We start from the raw sequence: 13,038 nt of genomic DNA, 5'->3' as shown, positions 1-13,038 counted from the left end.
ATTGGTTATCAGATAGAAAACAGAAGGTAGGGTTAAATGGTCATTTTTGTCAATGGAGGAAAGTAAACAGTGGGGTGCTGCAGGGATCTGTACTGGGACTGTTGCTATTTAACTTATTTATAAATGATCTAGAAGTTGGAATGACGAGTGAAGTGATTAAATTTGCAGATGACACTAAATTGTTCAAAGTTGTTAAATTGCATGCAGATTGTGAAACATTGCAAGCAGATCTTAGGAAATTGGAATACTGAGTGTCCAAGTAGCAGATGAAATTTAATGTGGACAAATGCAAAGTGATGCACGTTGGGAAGAATAACCCAAATCACAGTTACCGGATGCTAGGATCCACCTTGGGGGTTAGCGCCCAAGAAGAGGATCTGGGTGTCATTGTAGACAATACGATGAAACATTCCACCCAATGTGTGGCTACAGCCAAAAAAGCATACAAGATGCTAGGAATTATTAAAGAAGGGATGGTTAACAAGACTAAGAATGTTATATTGCGTTCAGTTCTGGTCTCCTTATCTCAAGATGGCTATAGCGACACTAGAAAAGGTTCAAAGAAGAGTGACCAAGATGATAAAGGGGATGAGGAAAGATTAAAAAGGTTAGGGCTCTTCACCTTGGAAAAGAGACGGCTGAGGGGAGATATGATTGAAGTCTACAAAATCAGAACGGGTACAAGTGGATTGATTTTTCACTCTGTCAAAAATTACAAAGACTAGGGGACACTCGATGAAGTTATAGGGAAATACTGTTAAAACCAATATTTTTTCACTCGGAGAATAGTTAAGCTCTGAAATGCGTTGCCAGAGATTGTGGTAAGAGCAGATAGCATAGCTGGGTTTAAGAAGGGTTTGGACAATTTCCTGGAGGAAAAGTCCATAGTCTGTTATTGAGAAAGACATGGGGCAAGCCACTACTTGCTCTGGATTGGTAGCATGGAATGTTGCTACTTTTTGGGTTTTAGCCAGGTACTAGTGACCTGGATTGGCCACCTTAAGAATGGGCTACTGGGCTTGATGGATCATTGGTCTGACCAAGTAAGGATATTCTTATGTTCTTATTATCAAAGGTAAAGGCTCACATTCTGTTATCTGTGAGACTGAAAGAAGCTATGAACTGCTATGTTCAGAGTGATGAGGAAAAAGCAAACATGCTAAATAAATATTTCTGTTCTGTGTTTATGAAAGAAAGTCCTGGAGAAGGACCACGATTGGCTTGCAAAATCACATGTGAGAATGGTGTAGATACCACACTGCTCACGGAAGAAATTGTTTATGAGCAACTTGAAAAATTGAAAGTGGACAAAGCCATGGGACTGCATGGCATTTGTCGCAGGATACCGAGGGAGCCCAGAGAGGTTCTGGCAGTTCCACTTAAAGATTTGTTCAATAAATCCTTGGAGATCTGAGTGGTTCCATGGGATTGGAGAAGAGCAAATGTGGCTCCTCTTCACAAATGTGGTTGCAAGAATGAATTGGCAAACTACAGGCCTGTAAGCCTCACTTTGGTTATTGGAAAAATAATGGAAGCATTGCTGAAGGAGAGGATAGTGAAATTCCTAGAATCAAATAGATTATAAGATCCAAGACAACATGGCTTTACTAAAGGTAAATCATGCCAAACGAATCTGATTGAAGTCTTTGACTGGGTAACCAGAGAACTAGATTGAGGAAGTGTGCTAGATATTAGACAATGACACGGTGGCTTTTACCCGCAGCTAGCCGTGGGTAACCTGCCAAAACGGTGGGGGAGGGGAAAAGTGCTCACTGCAGGCACGGGGACAAGGCCATCCACCGCCCCATGGAGCGGTGAATGGCCTTGTCCCCGCAGTTAAGGGAGGGAATGCGCACGGTCACCAATCGCGCACGGCCCCCTCCCTCCTTCCTACTACTGAATCTCCCTCCCTCCCTCCTTCCCCCTTATCTTCGCAGTGCGTTAGTAAAGTAAGTTGCTCAAGCCGGCTGAGCTGGCCTGCCTGCAGTCGCGTGTGTGTGGGCGGAAGCTTCTCCTCTGATGCAACTTCCGGTTCAGCCAAAGGGACTGACACGTGGATTTATGAATTGAAATAGATGTTAAATTATTGATAATTTATTTTATTTTTTTTTATAATTCTTTATTTTCATTTTATAGTTTTGACATAATATTAGTCAAGACAAAGAAAAAATACAATACCAGTTCAGACTTTTAAGATGAGACAATAATCAATAAGAAAAATGTACATTAGAAAAACAAAACAAAAAAAAAGTTCCTTTTCTAAATTATTGATAAATTTTAATGTTTGCCAAGTGTCTAATAAAATTCTATTGTCCTTATACAACCTAGGTAACTTGATACTCAAAACGTGACACAATCTTAGTGCAGAGAGAACAACGTTGGATCTTTAAGTTAGATTCTGTTCATCCTAATGGACTTAACAAAAGCTTTGAATGGCAGCATTTCTATTAGTTGATAGTTAAATTGGAGCTTGTCTCCACTAAGTGGTGCTGTTCAAACAATATGCAGGGGTTTTAAATCTATTACGCTCTGTGTCTTAAAGAGCAATGGAAGGGAGAGTATGGTCTTGCTAGTATAAATAGAGGGTGTGTGGCCATTTTGTCTGTTTGCTCGGGTCCAATGTGGTGAAGAAGATAGACTAAGGTAAATGTGTATAGTGAATGCTTGATCAAGGTTTCTTTGTTTTTAATAGAATTTAACTCATAGCTTTTATTTCAGCGTTGCTCAGCCATTTCCCTGAAGCAGCGGGGATGCTGAGTTAACCCTTTGAAACTAAGGCCTGGTCGGATATAAGTTAGAAGCAACGATGCTGATTTGACAATGGGCTACTCGAGTTAAAGAGCTAAGTATTTGTAAAAGACTATACTAGTTTATTATATTAAATGGAAAGTCAGAAGTCATAAGCTACAATGAATTTCCTTTTTTTCATATGAACTATTTTTAAATGAATTCCATTTTTGTAAATGAACCTTCCTTTTTTCATATGAACTATTTTTCAAATGAACTCATTTTTTGCTAATGAACTTTTTCAAGTGAATAATTGAAGAAACATTTAAAACACTGATAGGAATGTCATTAATGTTATAAGCTACCCTCTCTTTATATGAATTTTTAAATGAACTTTATTTTTGCAAATGAACTTTCTTCTTTTCATTTGAACTATTTTCTAAATGAACTCAATTTTTGCTAATGAACTTTTTTCACATGAACGATTGAAGAAATATTTAAAACTTTGATAGGAAAGTCATTGATTTAGTGAATTCAAGATTGTCTCAAAGCTTTTTTTAGTGTATTTATTGTATTTATAATACTGAAGCACTTTCACTGAGCACTTTACACTATGCACTTTAAGTATTAGTAGCATTGTTAAAATTTTGTGGTAATTAGTGAAATATTAAGATACATGAATTGATGAAAATAATGGGATGAACTATAATTAACAATAAGAAGAAATGAATTGCAGTGAAATTGAATAAGAATTTTAGATGAGATATCTTGATTGAATTTGATTAAGTAATATATATGGTTTGATATGAGTTGGTCCTGAGTTTCAAAAATGGCATGCTGATCTATTTCAAGTAATAATATCCCATACCAAAATAGTTTTTGTAGTTTAAATTTAATAAGTTTTTAAGGATTCAAATTAATAAAAGAGGAGACATAGTATTTAGAATTATTTATTTATAAAAATTAATGTAATGTATTTTTAAAAAATAGAGAATTAGAATAAAATAGTTAATTTATCTATATTGGTAGGGAGGTGGGGTAATAGCAATATTATGGCAACTTCTGTCTCCATTGAGATTGTGAAACTATTGAAAACCATTTGCACAAAATCAAAAATGGACACTACTTCTATATTCCAACTTATTAATTAGATTTACTACTTCAGTAATTGGATTTAATAGATGACTGTTAACTTTTAATCACATTACATTAATTAACTTCTAATGGGGACAAGCCTCAGACTTAGGAGAACATGTTTCCCAAAATGGGATTACTTAAAGAGAGAAACACATTACTCTCTTATCTCCTTATAACATCTCCATTATAACATCTCCATTATTCCTTGATATATAAAGGTTCATTCCACACGATCAAAGGCCTTCTCTGCATCCAAGGATACAGAGAAGGCCGGATCTTCCATAGCTTTTGTTAAATTTAACATATGAAAAACTAATCTAGTGTTGTTTGAAGAATGTCTTTGAGCAACGAACCCCGTAATATAATAATGGAGCATTTTTGATTTTGTGCAAATGGTTTTCAATAGTTTCACAATCTCAATGGAGACAGCAGTTGCCATTCCAACCATAACCAATCTGGAAGATTTTCTATGAGCTCGGGGAGATTCCAATACATACCCTGACGCATTATATAGGCTTGATGGTACCTATAAAAATTGGGAAAATTTACCCCACCCGCTGCAATTGGTTTTTGTAAAGATACTAAAGCAATTCTCGCAGCTTTTCCCAGCCAAATAAATTTAGTAAGAATACTATTTAATTTCTTGTAAAAGGACCCCTGAAAAAACACTCATAACATACCCATTTGGTAGCAAAGCACAGGCAAAATCATCATCTTAACCGTTTGAACTCTTCCTCACCAAGATAGATGTAAGGGGTTCCATTGCTCATACATTTCTGTGACCTTTAGCAATAAAGATTTTTCATTTACTTTCATCGTTTCTTCCAGCATTTTATAAATCCAAATTCCTAAATATTTTATACTCTCTTCCTTCCAAAGAAAGGGGGAATGAATCAAATAATCCTTTTGGACAATGTACATTAAGCGGAAGAACCTCTGATTTACTCCAATTTATTTTATACCCTGAAAATTTCCTAAATCTATTAATCAAATCTAGTAAATGTGGAATGGTAGTTTCAGGATTCCTCAAATGAAGCAAAATATCATCTGCACATGCAGAGACTTTATATTCCCAACTGCATAAGGAATACTCTGAATCTCCTTTGCTTGCTATATAGCCAATAAAAAGGGTTCCAGAACAATATCAAACAGTAAAGGAGATAATGGACACCCTTGTCTAACTCCCCTCTCCAGATGAAAACATTCTGAAAAAATATTATTAATATATAATCTGGCAGTAGGGGAACTATACAAGGTTCGAATCATTTGTATAAATCCAGAACCAATACCAAACCAATCCATTGCTTGATACATAAAGGTCCATTCCACACGATCAAAGGCCTTCTTTGCATCCAAAATACAGAGAAGGCTGGATCTTCCATGGCTTTTGTTAAATTTAACATGTGGAAAGCCAGCCTGGTATTATTTGGTACAATCTTGTGGTTTGAAAGATATCTGGCAGATTCTTCATTTTAATGATCGGGAATTTTCTTTCTGCTCCCAGGTACATAAATCATTTTCACTAAATGGATGTCAAGTCATAAACTAAAACTGAACTCGGATAAAACTAAATTCCTACTACTAGAGAAGAAAAAAAAACCATCTCTCACAGAACTAGAATTAAATACAATCAAGTACCCAATGCAAAATACACTCAAGATCCTGGGAATACAACTAGACAGAAACTGCACAATGCAGTCTCAAATCCACAAAATCATCCAAAGAGCTTTCTTCACAATGCGAAACCTAAGAAAAATAAGAAAATTCTTCAACAAAGATCAATACAAGATATTAGTACAATCCCTAGTACTAAGTATTGTAGATTACTGCAACAGCCTCTACCTATCATGCCCAAACTACATGATAAAACAACTACAGACTGTTCAGAACACGGCCCTCAGACTCATCTACTCCCTCGGCAAATATGACCACATCACCAACGCATACCTAGACTCACACTGGCTACCAATAAAAGCAAGATCCCAGTTCAAATTCTACTGTCTACTATACAAAGTAATACACGGAACAGCACCCAGCTACATAAATAACAGACTACACCGTAACCTCTCACACAGATCAAGGAGAACTCAGAGCCTATTCATTTACCCCCCTCTCAATGGAACACGACGAAAGAAACTATACGACAGCCTTTTAGCGACACAGGCAGCAAAGATCGATACTACCATCTCCAATCTACTGATCAAATCAATAGACATTAAAGTATTCCGAAAAGAAATCAAAACTCATCTCTTCAAAAAACACTTCCCATCATCATAACCTCACAATAGTATTAGAAAATACTCTCATGACCACCACCACCACCATAGCAACACTTCTGAATCCTGACTGTATTATTTCTATTCATCAAAACAACCTATCACTATCTACTATTTGCTTTCAATTTCTCCTGGAAATGTCCAGACTAACAATTGTAACTTGACACATTCTTGATTCTATGTACTGCAATGCTACTGGAAATGTCCAGTCTTCTAATTTGTAATCCGCTTAGAACCGCAAGGCACAAGCGGAATAGAAATCACTAATGTAATGTAATGTAATAGATTATATATTTGTTTCAGATCATTTCGTGCAGCAGGTTACAAAGGCCACTATAGATCCAATCATTTTGTCAGATCAAGGTGGAATTTGGATTGAATTTAAAATGGATTAACAAGATTATAATAGACCTGTTTGGAGATTCCAAATTTATTGAGGAATTTCAATTAAAAATTACTGAATATTTTCAACTCAATGCCTCAGATGAAATCTCTTTAGAAACATTATGGGATGCTTTCAACGCTACCATGAGAGAGCAAATAATCTCATATTTGGCACACATTAATAAACAACTCAAAAAGGAATTTTCTAATTTGGAGCAAAATATTAGTATTGGAGTCACAATTGGCCTTGAAATGGGAACAAAATATTTTTGAGGCTCTCTTAAAAGCTAAGTATAAACACAATGAGATTTCATCACAGATGGCTAGGAAAGAGTTGTTTTCTCAGAATGCTCTGTATTATGGAAACTCGAATAAAGCGGGAAGTTTATTAGCTAATTTTCTTAAAGCTAAAAAAAAGAAACGTAAAAATTGTGGCTGTCACAGATGAGATGGGGGAAACTCATTCTCAAATTGGAAATATTTTTAAACAATTTTTGAAATATTATAAAGCTTTGTAATCTTCCAAGCTTTATTCAAATAAAGAACTTGAGAGTTTAAAGTTCTTGGAGTTAATTAAGGGGCCTAAAATTCCTGAGCATATAAAAGGAACTCTTGATGCGCCTATATCAATGAAAAAATTACAAGCAGCATTGAAGTCCCTTAAAGTTGGATCTGCTCCAGGTGGTGATGGGTTCACTGTAGAGTTTTACAAATAATTTCAAATGACCCTATTACCTCATCTATTAAATTTATATCAGGCTTAACTGACTAAAGGTTGTATTACAGGTACTATGGCAGAATCCTTAAATAAAGTTTTGCCGAAGCCAAATAAAGATCCTACATTGGTTTAAAATTACAGGCCTATTTCTTTGATTAATGTAGATGGAAAACTTCTGGCTAAGTTATTGGCATTTCGCCTGGCCAAGGCTCTCCCTTATATTATTGGTATGCACCAAACGGGGTTCGTTGCTCAAAGACATTCTTCAAACAACTAGATTAGTTTTTCATATGTTAAATTTAACAAAAGCTATGGAAGATCCGGCCTTCTCTGTATCCTTGGATGCAGAGAAGGCCTTTGATCGTGTGTGGAATGGACCTTTATATATCAAGGAATAATGGTTTAATAGTTATAAAAGTTCACCTTTTAAAGAAGAATGAGAGATATGATGAGAAATAGGTCCATAGGGCTCTGCAGAAAAGCAAAGACTGGGGAAGCACCACACAATGGTACAGTGCAGGAAGTACTGCACATACATGGTGAATTACCAAAAAAGCTTTCAGAAGTTATTTTAAGCTGCAGAGGCTTTTTCCCAAGCTGGACTCCATTAGATGATGTCACCTACTTGTGAAAGGCTTGAAATTCTGCTTGTCTTCAAAGAACACGAATAAGTTTGCTTAAAACTGAAAATATGTCAGGAATCAAACCAGAATGTATAAATTCCTTGTTTTCTGTCCCAGTCTAAAGTATCTATCCTTGCTTTACCAGTTCTAGGGTTCTTGATCATCACAGATTACCTTGTTGTCAATATCTTTGGCTTTGTCACAAGTAAAGAGTGGCTCCACTGTCCTGGATCTGTGCAGAGGCATAGGGCATACTGTCAGGGTGGAGGGCTTCTGGGGTACTAAGAGGAAAGAGCAGAAAAAAAACGAGTCATGCTGGGGCACACAAGAATTTCTATTCTCCCATATCAGGGGTAGGCAATTCCAGTCCTCGAGAGCCGGAGCCAGGTCAGGTTTTCAGGATATCCACAATAAATATGCATGATAGATTTGCATCTCAAGGAGGCAGTGCATGCAAATCCATCTCATACATATTCATTGTGGATATCCTGAAAACCTGACTTGGCTCCGGCTCTCGGGACTGGAATTGTCTACTCCTGCCCTATATCTATGGAAAGGCAAAAGCATTATAATGAAGCTCTTACAAATGGGCCTTGGTTGCAAGAAACTGATTTGCAGTTATAAAAAAATAATCTCCTCTAAACAAGAGTTACTAGTTAGCACAGTACACAACACAGACTAATGGCATGAATGTAAATCACATGTTTAAAAAAAAAAAAAAGGGATGCCATCATTAAAATGTCACCTTCCATATGAAGGCTGGTGAATGTAAGTTATGCTTTCTGTGTACTCAGCTTTCTTCTTTGTATTGTCATTTCCAGATCCTGACCATTTTTTAATGTCATCACACTGGATTGCTATCATTTATCTTTTTTGTCTTATATCATGCCCTCCAATAATAAATTAATTTGCTACCAGAGCCTTCCTTTTTTTACACTTTCTTTTGCCAAGTTTCTTCCACTCCCCAACATTTCATGCTCTCTTCCATTTAAGATTATGTCCTTCTAACTAATCTACAAAATGCTTCTAAGATTGACATCTTTCTATATTTATGATTCCTTTGGTATAAGTTCATATTTTTACTTCTGAATCTTAAAAGGTACAGCCATTCTGGTATTTTTTTACCAAAGCTGGATGAAATTGTTTTACTTTTGTAATTACTTTTTAAATGAAAAGGTATACTGTTGATAGTTTTATTTCCATATCAATGCAGCAACCTTTGGTGGCATAATATGATTATAGAATTTTGCTGCTGCAGTCATTTGTATTTTACATATTCTTTCTATTTTATACAGTCCTAGTAAATAGGATACTTCAATCTACTTGTATCTGTCTGGTTATCACAGAATAATCCCTTTTTATACTTTTTTGCGATTTGTAAATATTTTGGTCAATATTTAGCTGGTAGCTTTAAGCCTTAATATTCAATACTGGGCCAAGACGGGCATCAGCACTAAATACTGGCATCTGGCCGGACTTGTGCCACTGGGGCTTATGCGGGTCCCAACTAATATTCTGCTGAGATTCACATAAGACATTTGTCTCTAGAGGCCATGGCAGCCATTTTTGCAAGAGAGGTTCATTCTTGCCTTCTTCACCCCACTGGTCCACCATGGGCTAAGGTAGGCCTGGGGGGGGGGACACTGTTCAATTTCAATGGGAGGGAGCTCAAAGATTATGTTGCGGGAGGGAGAGGGGATCAGAGATTATGCGGGAAGGGGAATTAGAGACCATGCTAGGGGTAGAAGGAGGGATCGAAGACTATGCCTAGGATGAGAAAGGGGCAAAGAGAATGTGCTAGGAATGAAAGGGAGGATCAGAGATCCTACTGGGGTGAGCAGGCAGATCAAAGGTTTGGTTAGGGAGGAAGGGAGATTGGAGATGTGGATTGAGCTCGGACCCTGCTCAGAAGAGAACCCTGGGAGGACAGGTTTTGAGGGTCTATCTTTAGCTCTTGAAGGAACTCGGTAATGATCTCCAACAATGCAGAAGACTTAAAGAGTTAGCAAATGGATGGATTCTTTTCATGGTCTATGGCCAATATCACCTCCTGGTCATCCATATGAGAGGCTCCTTCTCCTACCAGGGAAGCCTCACTTTGGGACAATAAAATGATTAAATCTGATTCCTCATCCTCTGAGAACCTGTCTGAGGGACCATCAGAATCCAAAATAGCCTCCGCTCTCAGGGAAGAAGTGCTCTGAGCATCCAGAGGGCCCTGCACACTGGTCTGCTCACTAGTAGACTTAACAGGCATAATTCTGCCTTGTGCATGAGCCTGCCAGAGAAGATTAATGAACTCTGGGGTACAGGCCTAGTCCACTTTTGTTGGTAACATTGTTGAGTGGCTGGTTTCCTAGAGGCATCAATAATGTGACGTACAGGCTAAGAGAGATGTAATTCAGAAGAACTCAGCCTGACAGAAGCCAAGCTGTCAGGTGCAAGGATTGCAGGTTGGGATGTAGAAGTGACTCTTGATTTTGAGTAAGCAAGGTAGGAAATATTGGAAGAGGTATGGGCTCCCTGGAGTTGAGCTGAAGTAAAAGGGAGAACCAATGTTGCCTGGGCCACCGTGGAGCAATGAGAATCATGGTGGCTGCTTCTCTCTTGAGTTTGAACAGAATTCTCAACATGAGAGGGATTGGAGGGAATGAATATAGAAACAGGCCTGTCCAATCCAGGAGAAAGGCATCGGCTTCCAAACGGAGAAGAGAGTAAAGCCGAGAGCAAAACTGGGGCAACTGGTGATTGTGAGGAGCTGCAAACAAGTCCGCTTCTGGAGTGCCCCATTGAGCAAAGATGTACTGGACAGCTGCAGAGTTGAGAGTCCATTTGTAAGACTGAAGAATTCTGCTGAGATTGTCTGCTAGGGAATTCTGCTCCCCTTGAATGTAGATAACATTCAAGAACAGATTAGAAACATAGAAACATAGAAAATGACGGCAGAAAAGGGCCACGGCCCATCTAGTCTGCCCACACTAATGACTCACCCTCTAACTACCTCCATGAAGAGATCCCACATGCCAATCCCATCTTTTCTTAAAATCTGGCATGCTGCTTGCCTCAATTACCTGTAGTGGAAGATTATTCCAGCGATCAACCACCCTTTTGGTGAAGAAATATTTTCTGGTATCGCCATTAAATTTCTCTCCCTTGATTTTCAACTGATGCCCTCTTGTTGCCGAGGGTCCTTTAAGAAAAAAGAGATCTTCTTCCACCTCGATACGGCCCGTGACATATTTGAACGTCTTGATCATGTCTCCCCTCTCTTTGCGTTCCTCGAGTGAGTATAGCTGCAGCGTACCCAGCCGTTCCTCATACGGGAGATCCTTGAGTCCTGAGACCATCCTGGTGGCCATTCACTGAACCGACTCAACTCTCAGCACGTCTTTTTGATAATGTGGCCTCCAGAATTGTACACAATATTCCAGATGGGGTCTCACCATGGATCTGTACAACGGCATTATGACCTCGGGCTTACGGCTAACGAAGCTTCTATGGATACAACCCATGATTTGTCTGGCCTTGGATGAAGCTTTCTCCACTTGTTTGGCAGTCTTCAAGTGGAGAAAGCTTCATCCAAGGCCAGACAAATCATGGGTTGTATCCGTAGAAGCTTCGTCAGCAGTAAGCCCGAGATCATAATGCTGTTGTACAGATCCATGGTGAGACCCCATCTGGAATATTGTGTACAATTCAAGTCCAGATTTTTTGGGCCTCCTGACACAACAGGAGAGAGCCCATGCCTCCTTGCTTGTTTATGTGTTACATTGCTACTTGACTGTACAAAGGAGGACTTGAGGGCAGAGTAGATGATGAAAAGCCTTGAGGGCATAAAACATTGTTCTGAGTTCCAGAAGACTGATGTGAAGTTTCTGTTCCCTGGTAGTCCAAAGACCCTTAATCTGAAGATCGCCCATATGAGCCCCCCAGGCATAAGGGGATGCGTCTGTTGTGATGAGGGGGTAAATGGAAAAGGAGACCTATGGATAGATTGGAGGAGGTCATCCACCATTGAAGCGACTGCAGAAGAGATGATGTCACAGATATATGTTGTGAGCGACGACCTGTCACTTGAGACCACTGAGAAGCGCGAAGATGTAGCCTTGCCAGTGGTGTCACATGGACAGTGGAAGCCATGTGGCCTACTGAAACCATCATGTTGCTGGCAGAGATGGATTGGAGAGGAAGCAGTTGCTGACAAAGACATATGAGAGCTTGAAGGCGAACTGGAGGAAGAAAGGCTCTCATGAGGGTGGTGTTTAGGATTGCCCCAATGAACTGTGCAGATGTTGAGTTGGAATGAGATGTGATTTGAGGAAGCTGATTTCAAATCCTAGAGCCTGAAGAAAAGAAATGGTCTGAGATGTTGCTTGGACCACTTCCTGAGATGACACAGCCTTGATCAACCAGTCGTCCAGATAAGGAAAGACTTGAAGGCCGTACGAACGGAGAGATGCAGCTACTACAATCAGGCACTTCGTGAAGATTCTGGGAGAAGACGCCAGGCTGAAAGGAAGAACCTTGTCCTGGTAATGACATTGATTGATTTGAAACTGGAGGTATTTCCTGGAAGCCGGATGAATTGGAATATGAGTGTAGGCTTCCTTGAGGTCCAGAGAACATAGCGAGTCGTTCTGATTGAGGAGAGGATAAAGCAGGGCGAGGGATAACATCCTGAATTTCTCTTTGAGTAGAAATTTGTTGAGAACTCTGAGATCCAGGATGAGTCTCAGTCCTCCGGTCTTCTTGGGAACTAAGAAGTAATGGGAGAAGAATCCCCGCTGCTGCTGAGAGGGAGGAACTTCCTCGATAGCATTCAACAGGAGAAAGGATTGAACCTCCTGAAGAAGAAGGGAGGACTATGCAAGGTCCAAAGCAGACTCTCTTGGAGGATGGTCTGGTGGAAGGGTGTGGAAATTCAGAGTATAACCTTGACAAATGATATTGAGGACCCAGAGATCTGATGTTATGAGCTCCCAGCGAGCTATGTAAAATTGAAGACTGCCTCCGATGGGCTGAAGCAAAGGTTGTAGAATGGTGACGGCTATGTTCTGAAGGAACACGTCAAAAAGGCTGAGGAGTCTTCTGAGGAGCTGGCTGTTGCATTTGCTGCTGCTGACCGGTTGTTGCTGTCTCTGTCTCCTTGGTTGAGGCAGAACAGGAGCTGTGG

This window comes from Geotrypetes seraphini, chromosome 3 (genome assembly GCF_902459505.1).
Source record: "Geotrypetes seraphini chromosome 3, aGeoSer1.1, whole genome shotgun sequence".
Lineage (NCBI taxonomy): Eukaryota > Metazoa > Chordata > Amphibia > Gymnophiona > Dermophiidae > Geotrypetes > Geotrypetes seraphini.
Note: the sequence above shows the minus strand (reverse complement) of the source record.